The sequence below is a fragment of the Leptopilina boulardi genome, unplaced genomic scaffold, assembly GCF_019393585.1.
Source record: "Leptopilina boulardi isolate dan_hultmark-lab unplaced genomic scaffold, ZJU_Lbou_2.1 LbouV2_392, whole genome shotgun sequence".
NCBI lineage: Eukaryota > Metazoa > Arthropoda > Insecta > Hymenoptera > Figitidae > Leptopilina > Leptopilina boulardi.
In genome coordinates this window covers 249,969-262,317 of record NW_026137965.1, presented here as the reverse complement: position 1 = coordinate 262,317, position 12,349 = coordinate 249,969, and the positions used below count along the sequence as shown (strand labels likewise).

At 29.6% G+C, this 12,349-nt stretch overlaps 1 protein-coding gene across 2 annotated transcripts in view; it reads right to left on the bottom strand.

Annotated features, from left to right (window-relative positions):
• Positions 1–12,349, bottom strand: part of LOC127288617 (phosphatidylinositol N-acetylglucosaminyltransferase subunit A) — a 29,454-nt gene that overhangs the window by 4,486 nt on the left and 12,619 nt on the right. The window lies entirely within an intron of this gene.

Below are 12,349 nucleotides of genomic sequence, written 5' to 3'. Positions count from 1 at the left end.
ATTTCAATAAGTTATAATTATTAGGACTCTTAACTTAGGTATGCTAAAAATTATTGCGCAGCTGTAAAGGCTTAAGAAAACTACTGCGCAGTCTTTAAAGTTTTTAATTTAAAAAACATACATGAACATGTACAAAAACATGTTCCACATCTGGTACAAGAAAGTGTACATTTTCTTGTACAAGTATATTTTCTTGTCCAGGATCTTGTACAAGTTCTGATACAAGAACATGTCTCAATTCCGGATGCTGACATTGTTCAAGAACATTACTTGAACATGTACAAGTTCATTAATGAACATGTACAAGTTTTTTCAGCCAGGCCGCCTTTCATATGAAATACCTCATATGAGTGTCCCGATCAAATAACTCGACCGACGCTCGGACGAACGCTCTATTACCAGTCAAGTAGCAGTGACAGCCTGGGGGCGGCTCACTGCTACCCGACTACCATTAGAACGTGCGTCCGAGCGTCGGTCGAGTTATTTGATCGGGACACTCATATGTAGTATGAACAACAGCCCACTTTTTTCAGTTTCGTTATTAATCATATTGGTACTTTTTAAAATGTTTTCTTTATTCACATTTTTCTCAATTTTCTTTTTTTCAAATTAGCATTATTTTATGATATCCTCATTTTTCTCTGCAAAAACAATAGGTGCTAATGACTGCTTTTTTATATCTTAAATAATTAAAATAATTAATATGCATACTCAATTTGTGCAAAAAAAAATTATGCAAAATTTAACAGACCAATGTAAAACAAGCTAATCATTTATTTCTTGCTATTTTAAGAAAACTAAGAAAAGTGCCAACAGGGTTAACCTATACCATTTTTCTGAATTTATTTGATTAAGAGCATTTATATAATTTTTAATTTTGCAAAAGTTTTAAAGTTGTTATCTAATTTTTATAAAAAATGTATATTCTGGAAAAATTACATCAAATTCTTCTTAAAATATTTATGACTTTGTACATACTTTAAAATAATAAATGGCTGTCTATTTAGGCCGCTAGCGAGAGGAATAGTCACGATAGATTATTTAGCCCCTAGCGGCATAAATGCAGGATTTTAGCTATTTAGACCACTTATTTTAAAAAGGCACCAAAATAAAAAGTATTAAGTTTGCAGTAAGAATTTAAATTTTTTAAAAATTATCTTATTTATTCATTCTATAATAATAAAATATAATATATTATTTAAAATTTATTAAGTGCAATTGAGCGTCTACATGCAATAATCGGTCGAGCACTCGGCTGAACGCTGTAATGCCAGTCAGACGGGTCAAAAAGTAAAAAAAAAAGAAAATGGAAATTTTGATTTTTAAAAAATAGTACCATGCAGAAAATGAAGAGACACATCTTTTTTTCCTTTGAGATTTTTTTATAGGACGAAAATTTAATTTAATAAATCCAAAAAACTGAAAATTTTTTTTTCACTATTTTCATTATATTTTTAAACATAAATCGTCGTAACTTCCACAAATATTAATGAAATCGATTAAAATTCGGTATACAAACGCATTAGGGTCTAGAGAACATTGCCGGACATGCTTGCTTATATACGAAAATAAATAAAAAATATGTACGAAAACAAAACACTATCGCCTATTATTCTAGCAGACGAAACTCTCCACGCGGCGACTCGCTAGCGCGCCACCCGCTTTTTCAAAAAACACTTATATTTTTGAAAATTGTGAATGAATTGACTCGAAAATTTCCAAAAAACTTCTTTATATATTAATAAACAAATGTCTCACTGGAAGTTCTTTCAACTCGAAAGTTCCTCACAGACTTTTTCTCGGCGAAGGTAAGAAATCGTGATTATCGACACGTCATTAATAATAATAATAATTTATTGAATGATTAATGATTATAATTTTTTTTATTAATTTATCGTATTCTCTAGACCCTAATGCGTTTGTATACCGAATTTTAATCGATTTCATTAATATTTGTGGAAGTTACGACGATTTATGTTTAAAAATATAATGAAAATAGTGAAAAAAAAATTTTCAGTTTTTTGGATTTATTAAATTAAATTTTCGTCCTATAAAAAAATCTCAAAGGAAAAAAAGATGCGTCTCTTCATTTTCTGCATGGTACTATTTTTTAAAAATCAAAATTTTCATTTTCTTTTTTTTTTTTACTTTTTGACCCGTCTGACTAGCATTACAGCGTTCAGCCAAGCGCTCGACCGATTATTGCATGTAGACGCTCAATTAAAAAGAAAGGCAATCGTTTATTTAAATATATTAATGTGATTTAATACAAAGATTATTTACTCCAAAATAAATTTTTTTTTAGTAGAGTTGTTTATTTTAGACTATTCGTTGAAATAAGGTGAGTATTGTCAAAAAATATTTTTTCGATTTTTAGAAGGGACGTCAATTTTTTGAATGATTATTTAATATTGTTAATTGCTGACTAATTTTTAAAAATAATAATACTTTGCAGGAATGATTTTGAAGTTATCAAGATCACAAAATGAAAAGAATTTTATTAAAAATTTAATTATTTATTGTAAAATAGGAATTAAAAGTATAAGAGGTGCTGAAACCTGTCAATTTTTTAGCCATTAGAAAATATGCAAAAAAAAACATAGAATTTAATATAAAACTAAAAAAAATTATTGGAATTTACTAAGAATGAATAAATTTATCATTACCGGCAATTGATATAATTATTTAAATATATGAAATAATATATAAAATATGTTTTTCAAGTGCATCTGTTAAATAAACTATAATTTTGCGATTTTTATTCATTAATTATAAAAAATAGGAAACATTAAATTAAATAAAAACTTACCAAATATGAAGTTCTTGTCATAAACTTTTAGAATTTCTTTGCAATTTTTTTCTCTTTTTTTCATAACTATAAAAAATTTTAAAACTAAAATAGCCACTTTGTTCACTTTTACTATTTTTTAATGTCAATAATTTTCTTGGAGAAAAATGAGAAAAATAAAAAATACGTACTCTAAAAATTTCGCGTTGGTCCCGAACCTATTTTCGAAAATAGAGTGGATTAAAACTTTCGTATTTTTTAGGCTATATTGACATGGGTTTTAAAGGTTTTAAATCAATGTGAAGATGGTTCACAGATGTCGACCATCTTCACATTGATTTAAAACCTTTAAAACCCATGTCAATATAGCCTAAAAAATACGAAAGTTTTATTCCACTCTATTTTCGAAAATAGGTTCGGGACCAACGCGAAATTTTTAGAGTACGTATATTTAGTGCCCATTTAAATAATTTTCGAACCCACATATTTTTTGATTTTTCTTAAAGAAAATTTCTCCATAAAAACATTCAAAAATAGTAAAACTGAACAGAGTGGCTATTTTATTTTTTTAAATTTATACAGCTATGAAGAAAACAGAAGAAAAGTGTGTGAGAGTGTGTGTATTCAGTTCCCTTGTATACTAATGGGGGAAAATGTTAAGAGTACGGAGATAAAGGGACAACTCTTTAGTCTTAAACCGAGCGTACGAGCGAACATATCTTGAAATGTACCTGACAAATAAATTGTTAATTTATTCTATTAATTAATTTTTTGATTTGGCCATCCATCACAGATCAGAAGTGGTTATGGTTGTTTGCTTTAGTATTAGTTTCACACTTGAATACTGTACTTTGCCGGTGAATGTGTGTCTGTTGAACGGTCGAGGTTTCTGTCTGATGTAAACACGAAATAAACAACATGACAATGAAGTTGACATTGGCCGATTTGAAGAGTATTCTACGGTCTCGTGGATGTTTAGAAACGGAAAATTAATCGGCATTGCTAGCAAGGATAGAGCACCTAAATCCAGAGGTGAATTGGATAGAGGAGTATAAACAAAGCCAGGACGAGAAAAATGACAAGTCTTTAGAACCGACTGGAGATGGTGCAGAGGAAAGCAGGACTCTTGTAATTTGTTTCGACGATACGAAACAAATATTGGCTGCAATGCAGGCTCAAATAGCTGCCCTGTCTTTGCAGTTGCAGCAAAAGGAGGTTGCTGCATTATAATAGGGACATCCGGAGGTGTTAGGCTGTTTGTCAAGGTCATCAGATGTAGTGCTGATGCAGAATGATGTAAAGTTCAATAAGGGTACACCACCAGGAGCTTCCAGTTAAGCAAGGAAGTCCCGTTATCAGTGTCAAATTGCGCAGCGAGTGCCGCGGTTCCACATGCACCGCCGAATTTTCGGGACGACCGTGCAGCTCCAGAGGTGACTCAGCAACCGGTAACATTTCCAGGTGTAGAGGTAAGCTTTCGAATATCAATCAATGTCATCAGTGAATTGTTGAGCACTTTTGACGATACCGGTCAAAATTTTGAAAGTTGGACACAAAAAGTAAAATTAATTTGCGCGGGGTATAGTTTGAGAGTCGAAATAATTAGAATTGTAATTCATATTTATGAAGGCAAGATTATCATATTATAATTCAAAATTATTAATTAATGTACAGGATTTGTTTGAATGTTATCCGGAAAATTAGAGATTAACATTTGAGATGCCCGAAATGGTTAAAGAAAATTTTATAAAATTTTTTTTTATTTTATAAATAAAAAAAGCATCATATAAATATGATAACAGGAAAAAAGTTCGTTCTAAAGATTTGATTAATTTAGTAAAGACATGCAAGAAAAAGATTGACGGGAATAATCTATACATTATGAAAATGTTACAGGAAGACTACAGTACGTTTACTAATTTTAATTAAATTAATGAAGTAACAACAAATTTTATTTTGTTAATTTTTTTTAATTTTACAGATGCAAATTGCGAATATTTGGAGCGGGATGGAATATTCGAAGGTTTTTTTATACACCCGCCATGAAAAAAGATATGTCACAGTATCCTGAATTTGTTGATAATGATGGAACATCTAAATTGCTAGATATGAGATGTCTCGCACACCTAGTTGTTAACGAGGATGGTGAAGGATTCACTAATTTCGTTGCGGCATGCATATTAATTCACGAAAGGAAGGAAACTTTAAAGTGGTTATTTAACTGCTTCAAAAAAGAACATTCTTCCTGGATCTCTATTAAAACTGTTATGGCAGAGAAATATATGTTGGAGCGGGATGTTATTAAAGAAAGTTTCCCAAACGCAAAAGTTAATATTTGCCTTTTCCATACTTTAAGAACGTTTAATAGAGAAATATCATGCGAAAAATTAGAAATTATGAAAGGTGAGTGGGATAATTCAAAGGAAATCATTAAAAAAATGGTATATTCTAAATTAGAATGTATGCCATTTTATGCGATATTTGATTCTCAGTCAACGAAATCTGTACAAAATTACTTTGATTCAAATTGGCACAATATTAGGACAGAGTGATCTATGTGTGGTGACTTTTTGATTAGAAGTTATTTAAATACTATAGGAACAATCAAATTAAATATTTAAATGCTAAAATAAAAAGCACTGTCAAACGATTCAGTACGATGGATCAGTTTTTAATAGACTTTTTTATTTTAATTTCAACCAGAAACACGGTAAGATATCAATTTAGGATACAAGTTTTTAAAATATAAAGCTGTTCCTTTTATCGCAGGATCACCGGAAGAGATTTATTCTTATCTTTTAACTACTTATTCGTTTAAGTATGTTAAAAATGAGTTGAACGATATATTTAAATAGAACGTAACAAACAACAAAGAAACAGACGAAAAATTAATTGTTCAATATCTGAATAAAACTTGGGAAACTTCCACTGAAAGTTGTTCCTATGATTTTTATCATACGAACGACGTGCGGGCAAAGAAAAATTGCTGCTGCAATTCATTTAACATATTTTAATTTTGAAAATAGAGAGAAACTTGGTTCTTGGATTGTTTTGAAGCTTATAAAATTCTGCGCCTATTGATATACAATTTTTTTTTTTCGAGAAATTTTATCACCTGAAAGGTTTTGAAAAAATAATTGATTAATTTTGCTTCCTCGTGGAAGAAGCTTTGTAGTCCTTTCTTTTATAAAATTTTTAAAAATGATGAAAACAAATTTTACTCTATATAGAAACATGTTATATGAGATCCTGATCAATTGTCCGGATGTATGTATGTGTGTGGATCGTTTTTGTGAACACGATATCTTTAACAGGTTTTAATGGATTTGGGTAAAATTTGGTAGGCTTATTTATCACATTAATCTCTCAAAAATGACAAGAGGATTTTTAAAAATAGCCCAAACAAAATTTTATCGTCTTTTTTCCAAATTTTTTTTTAATTGAAAAAATTTTTAAATAGAAAAATTTAAGGTAATATATAATATAATCGTCTTCCGCTTTATTCTGCCTATATATAAATAATGCTACTGATCACCTAACTGTGAACAATTTACTCTTTGTTGACGGCTTGAAACTCTTTTCAATATCCAACAACGAAAATGACGGAAATTTTCTTCAGGATAATCTAAATCACCTCGTTAATTGGTGTTCTAACAATAAACTCTCCCTCAATCCTTTAAAGTGCAGTGTGGTCTCCTACACAAAGTCCAAGTCCCCTTTTCATTTTAAATATACGATAAATAAAACACACATCATCAGAAAAAATGAAATACATGAGTTGGGTGTAATTTCTACACACAACATTAAGGGGGTGTCCTGAATTAGAAAGCATAAAAAAGCTGTTTTTTGATAATTTTTTTAGAAGGGGAAAAAAAATTTCACATTAGTTAAACCTAAGGTACATTTTTATAGATGTTTGAAGAGTGTAAAAAAATTTAAACCACATGATTCTATGGACTGTTAAGGAGTTATCACCCTATTCCGAGAGCGCCTTCAAAAAAGCAGTATGCAATTGGAGGGAAAGATAGCAGAAAAATTTATCGACGGATTGGATCGGTCCAACGCTTATTCTCTTCAGTATAATATTCTCTTCTAGTTGAACCTAAAACATGGTTCAAAATCTATATTTAGAAAATTTTATAACACTTTAAAGTGATTTTTTTTGTCTAAAAATTATATTTTTTTCTTCAAACTTCAATAAAAATTATTATTTCACGACTTTTTCGTGTTTTTATAGGTTGAACTAGAAACTGCATATGCAAAAATTGCAAAAAAAATTTTTTTTTTTGGTCAAGAATTGAGGAGCCGGATCGTAGAACCGATTCTTCACTAATGCGCAAGTCCCCCGCGCAGCTGAAAGCTGGCTCACTTGAGGGACTGCGTTCTGTATCTTTCCCGCCAATTGCATACTGCTTTTTGAAGGCGCTCTCGGAATAGGGTGATAACTCCTTAACAGTTCATAGAATCATGTGGTTTAAATTTTTTTTACACTCTTCAAACATCTATAAAAATGTACCTTAGGTTTAACTAATCTGAGATTTTTTTTTCCCTTCTAAAAAAATTATCAAAAAACAGCTTTTTTTATGCTTTCTAATTCAGGACACCCCCTTAACTTTTTTCCCCATTATAGATCTATCTCAAATTCTGTATCACAAACACTAGGAATGATTTTACGTAACGCACAACAATTTCAAAATATACATATCTTAATCATACTATTTAATTCTCTTTTTGTGTGTAAACTTGTATATGCATCATTAATTTGGGAATCATATTTTACAAAAGACACAAAATATTTAGAAAAAATACAAAAAAGATTTTTAAAGTACTGCTATCTTAAAAAACATCATACATATCCTCCTGAAGGCTATGACTATTTGGAACTTTGCAGGGAATTTAATGTCTTGACGTTGTAAGAGCAACGCATAATTATTAAATGTAAACTTTTATTTGGACTTTTAAACAATCTTATTGACTCGCCTTACCTTCTACAATTTCTATTCTTTAAAGTACCTACACTTACATCTAGAACATCTCAAACATTTTTTTTAAATACACCTTAAACTTCCACTGGTTACTTTGCATCACTATACCGTATGACAAATTCGTTTAATTTAATATTTTCTAAAATTTAGATATTGATCAATATAATACAAATATACCCTATTGAAAATCCCCACATGGGAAACCACATGGGATCCTATGTAAAAAACTATGTAAAACCCCATTCCCCATATGGGAAACCACATGGGATCCCATATAAAAACTCATGGGAAATTGGGACAGGAATTGGCATAGGAAAATATCAAAACGAGGTTCCTCCATGTCATTTCCTATGTCAAATATCATGTTAAATACCATGTTAAATACTAATTGAGATCCTTTATCACTTTTTTGAAAAATTTTCCCATGTCAAACCCCATGTCATTTCCCAAGTAAAAACCTTTATCATTTTTTTGAAAAATTTTCCCATGTCAAATCCTCTTTCGCCTTATCGAAAATACTCACATAGGAAAGCATATGGGAATCCACATGGGAAATGGAATACGATTTCATGTGCATTCTTCCAAATGATAAAACAAATAGATTTAAGCAGAGGAAATCATATAAGATTTCATATCGATTCTGAAATTTCAATCTAAGATTTCACATGGATTTACATATAGGAAACGATATAGGATTTTATTTGGGAATTTTTTAGTTGGCTGCTTTATGCAGGCGGCAGTTTACAAAAAAAATTAATTATTTGATTAAATATCAAATAATAATACTTCAACTCATCTGAAAATAAAAAAAAGTTTACTTTACTTCTGCCTTAGACTCTCAGCTTTTATAGTATTCCAGACTGATCTCAACTGTGAGAGAAAATATTTTCACCATCTGGTGGTGAAACAATGAAACTATAATGACGATCAACATCTATATTGAAATTTCCTATGTCATTTCCCATGTCATTTCCCATGTGAAATCCTCTTTCATTTATTCGAAAAATTTTCCCATGTCATATCCCATGTGAATTCCTTTATCATTTTTTTCAAAAAATTTTCCCATGTCATTTCCCATGTGAAATCTTTTATTATTTTTTGGAAAAATTTTCCCATATCAGTTCCCACGTCAAACCTCATGTCATTTGCCATGTGAAATCCTTTATCGTATTCCATTTCCTCTGTGGATTCCCATATGCTTTCCCATGTGGGTATTTTCGATAGGGCGAAAGAGGATTTGTCATTGGAAAATTTGTCAAAAAAATGATGAAGGATTTCACATGGGAAATGACATGGGAAAATTTTTCGAACAAATGATAAGATTTCACATGGGATATGACATGGGAAAATTTTTCGAATAAATGAAAGAGGATTTCACATGGGAAATGACATGGGAAATGACATAGGAAATTTCAATATAGATGTTGATCGTCATTATAGTTTCATTGTTTCACCACCAGATGGTGAAAATATTTTCTCTCACAGTTGAGATCAGTCTGGAATACTATAAAAGCTGAGAGTCTAAGGCAGAAGTAAAGTAAACTTTTTTTTATTTTCAGATGAGTTGAAGTATTATTATTTGATATTTAATCAAATAATTAATTTTTTTTGTAAACTGCCGCCTGCATAAAGCAGCCAACTAAAAAATTCCCAAATAAAATCCTATATCGTTTCCTATATGTAAATCCATGTGTAATCTTAGATTGAAATTTCAGAATCGATATGAAATCTTATATGATTTCCTATGCTTAAATCTATTTGTTTTATCATTTGGAAGAATGCACATGAAATCGTATTCCATTTCCCATATGGTGTCCCATGTGGATTCCCATATGCTTTCCTATGTGGATATTTTCGATAAGGCGAAAGAGGATTTGACATGGGAAAATTTTTCAAAAAAATGATAAAAGATTTCACATGGGAAATGACATTAGAAAATTTTTCAAAAAAATGATAAAGGTTTTTACTTGGGAAATGACATGGGGTTTGACATGGGAAAATTTTTCAAAAAAGTGATAAAGGATCTCAATTAGTATTTAACATGGTATTTAACATGATATTTGACATGGGATTTGACATAGGAAATGACATGGAGGAACCTCGTTTTGATATTTTCCTATGCCAATTCCTGTCCCAATTTCCCATGAGTTTTTATATGGGATCCCATGTGGTTTCCCATATGGGGAATGGGGTTTTACATAGTTTTTGACATAGGATCCCATGTGGTTTCCCATGTGGTTTCCCATGTGGGGATTTTCAATAGGGTACTAAAATTCAAACTTTACTTAAAACATTATTTTTTGTCATTAAGAAATACTTGAAGTTAGGGACGGAATTATCGTCACTTTATAATTATTTTAATCATTATTTATTAATAATTATTATTCGAATATTTATAATATAACACACAACACACACATACCAACGCACACATTATTATTCTGATTGGAAATATTTTAATAATTGTTTCGAAATTATTTAATAATTATATCAAGTCTTTTCTTATAATTTATTTGTAAAAAGAATCGTAAATTCGCAAATGAGTTACAAAATACTAACATGATCTAAATTTTCATTATATCTTTTAAATGTGGGTCTTCAATATATAACAGTTACTAAATTCATTTGGAAGATTAAGTAATATTAATGAAAATTATAAGTAAAGTAGGTGATTGAATGTATCACGACTACAATTAAAAATGCAACTTTGTTGAAATTGCATGGAAATAAGGAGATGTTACTTGCAAAATCAACTCTCCCACTACATGAATCGGGTATGATCATTGTCACTAATTTCATTGTTTAAAGAAGTTTAAATAGTCGGTCTTTTCGGCAAGAGTGTAATTCACATTATAAATAAAATAAATAAGAGAAGACTTCCGCATTTCTAAACATCGAGTGACAAACACGTGTAATACGATACTTTTCTGTTCCGATTCACAGAAAAAACTTGGACTCATTTTTGTTGCAACTCATTTTCTTTTGCGTATCGAAATGAGTATGGGACAAACTTCATGTTATTCAAAATGATATTGGCTGGAATTTCAGATTTCTAAGTTGGCATCATAAGCAGAGTAATTTTGTATTTCAATTATTGTTTCTAATATTTCAACAACACCAGAAAGATTATTTTGACCAGTAAGAATATTTAGAAGTTTTTAAATAAAAATTATTTATTATTATTTACGTAGATAATAATTAATTTCATAAGTTTTTAAATTTACCGCTATTATTTAAGTTGGCAGTACCGTTCCTGTTGTCAAAACACATGTTTTCATTTTTCTAACCTAAAAACATATTTCCTTTATTATTTTATTACGCGATTACAAGCAATTTTTAATCAAATATATTAAGTCTAGCGTGTTATATACTTCTTTGTAATTATTATATTTCATGTTTTTGTGCAAAATTATTCGTTATTTCACAATATTTTTCCATTTTTCTTTTTCTCAAAATGAAACTTGCCTGTTTCATTTTGATACTTTTACCTTAGAACTCGAAATGAAACAACCAGTTTCATTTTTGTTGCGAATCAAATTGAGTATAGAATCTATACTCAATTTGAATTTAGGTTTTTTCTGTGTTATAATTCTGGTGAGTCTTTTTAAATAATTTTCTTAAATGAAACAGTTCTTCTTAAAGAAATCAAACCTACATTTACACAAAACACACAAACATCATTCATAACAAATAGAAATTGTAATTTTGGAAATAGATTCTTTCTTGTTTCTAATTGTGAGACTTGACGTAAGTCAAGTAGCTTAGTTGCTTTGATTATTGAATTGTAAAATAAACCTTTATATTCTTTTCATGTATTAAAGTAATTATATTTGGAATATATTGTAATGCTTTTAAGGTTTATGTAATAAACTGAGTATTATTTTAATTCGACTCCATTTATTTAATTCACTTTGAAATACTTTTTGTCTCATGTTTCTTTTCGACATTTTCTTATAAATACTGTCTATCTGGATTAATTGAATTAATAATTTACTGAGAGGTAGTCCACTACCTTATTCTAAACATTGTTTAGCGAAGAGCATTTACGCTTTACCTATAAGCGGAATTGTTAATAATAACATTTAAATTTGCAATTTAAATATTATCATTTTTTTAAAATTTTCTTTTGTTAATTAACTTCCGTCTTTAACAAAATGGTGGCAGCGGTGAGATTTATCGCTCATATTTTTGAAAAAATATTTTAAAAAGAGAAAAAGTTAAGACTTCAGTAAAAAGTGAAAAATAAATTTTCTTTCTGAGAACACACATGAATTAAGACACACTCACAAATACACAGTAATTTTCTTCAAATAAAAAAAAGTTAAAAACTCAAAAATTCACATTTTAGCTAAAAAATATTGTGTTTATTTAAATTCAAGTTAATAAATAAAATAATTGTATTCCTTACATTGAAACGAATCGATCTGTACCCAGTTGAAAATTCCGCAATCGTTTACGACGTCGTATTCTAAGTAGTTTGCGACGTAGTAAACGACGTAGTAAGCGACGTAGTAAACGACGTAGAAAACGACATAGTAAACGACGTCGTAAATGAAAGCGGAATTTGGGATAGCAA